Genomic DNA, 1841 nt, shown 5'->3' with positions numbered 1-1841 from the left:
AGGCCCAAGATTGGACCGAACGGGCCAAACTGGTCGAACCGGGCCCATGGGCCCAACCGTAGCATTAAATAAAATGAGATCAGCTCATTCTTCATTATTCAAGCTACTCCACGCGGCAGCAAATACGCAGGGGAAGAAGAGATGGATTCCAAAACCTAGGCTTTGATTCAAACTACCATAACTTCCCCGTTTGAGCTCCGATCGCCGCACCGTTTGCGGCCATGCGTCCAGCGCGTCGAGTTCTACATTTGTATTGGATCAATTTTACTGGTAAGCTCTAATTTCATTTCAGAATCTCTACCCCTTTCTGATTGTAAAATTGAACCCTTGTGATGAAATCTTGCCCAATTTGGGTGTTTTAGGTTTGATTTAGCTTCCGGAGCTTATTGGGCTTGAGTTTTTATGCGTATGGGTATGGTAAGAACAATCTAAACTCTAGTCAATTTTTATTTTATTACGTAAAAGCTGAATTTGGAATATATATGTGTATTAGGTGATAATTAAGTTTATATACATGCTTTTGGAATTGAAAAGTGAACATTTGGGGGCTTGGTGGTGATTGAAGCTAAGCTTGTGGCTGGTTACTCTAAGCTTGAGGGGCTGTTTTGTAGCTTGTGAGGCTACCTTGGATTGAATAAGTGATCGGCCAATGTATGGTTTAGGTTTCGCGCGTTTAACATATAAGGTTTTTGTGAAAACTTAGGCTAGGAAACCCTAGATTAAGTTGAAATGGTACAATGTATTAAAGGGTTAGCTTTGTGATGATATTGGTTATATTAATGCTAATTAAATAAAAATTGAAGACAAATAAATTAGTTTCGATTAAATGCTAATTAAATTAGGAAACCCATCTTTAAAATACCTTTCAATTACAAATTTATAAATTAGTTTCGATTAAATGCTAATTAAATAAAAATTGAAGACAAATAAATTAATTCTCCTTCATTTATAAAATAAGGTTAAAAATATAAATATTTAAAATTAAGGCATATAAAATATTCACTATTTTTCAATTATAAGAATTCTAAATCAAAAATAAGAGTTTACTCAACTTTTATATAAAAATCTCCGAAATACAGTCTTAAATAAATATAATGCATCGTAAATAATTAATTAATAACTTTTAAAAATTTAGAGGTCTTACATCCTACCTAAAAATTTTCGTCCTCGAAAATTAACTTAATACACAATATTCTAAAATAGTTTTGAATACTTTTCAAAAGCAGAGATCGTGGCAGATATATGTATTAATTTTCCAAATATCAAATAATTTGTAAAACTTAGGTGTAAGGGAAAAGTGTGGTCTAAAGCAAAAGTTACAAGGTGGTTTAAAACAAAAATGTCACATGGGTCTAAAGCAACAGTACTTTACTCTCTAAATGCATTTTAGATAAGCAAGAAAGTTTAGCATATTTATACATATAAATGTTCAAATACTGAATAACTATAAGATGTAAATATAAGGGTAAAGTATAGTATAAGGCAGGAGATACAAGATAGGCGTTCACAAAACAAAGTTATAGTTAATGTGGCAAAATGGCTACAAAGCAAGCTGGTATTTAAACAACGGGTAAAACGTTCGCTCACCAATATCGTATCCACTTCAGAACTTCAATTTGCAACTCCATCAATCACTTCGCAACCCAAAAAAAAGTTGGTCACAAGCCTATCATCTACAAATTTTCACATGGAAACAAAACTACCACAACCCCTTATAATGTCACACACTTACTGCTTCATCTTTTCACGCTCACAAGCAGCATTCTAAGGACGACATTCACAAGAATTTAAGAGACAACCTTGAGGATTAGAAAACAATACAACGGTCTGAAACGAATTCA

Source organism: Arachis ipaensis, chromosome B7 (assembly GCF_059453495.1).
Source record: "Arachis ipaensis isolate K30076 ecotype BB chromosome B7, ASM5945349v1, whole genome shotgun sequence".
NCBI classification, from domain to species: domain Eukaryota; kingdom Viridiplantae; phylum Streptophyta; class Magnoliopsida; order Fabales; family Fabaceae; genus Arachis; species Arachis ipaensis.
The sequence above is the reverse complement of the archived record's forward strand: the minus strand, read 5'-3'. Positions refer to the sequence as shown.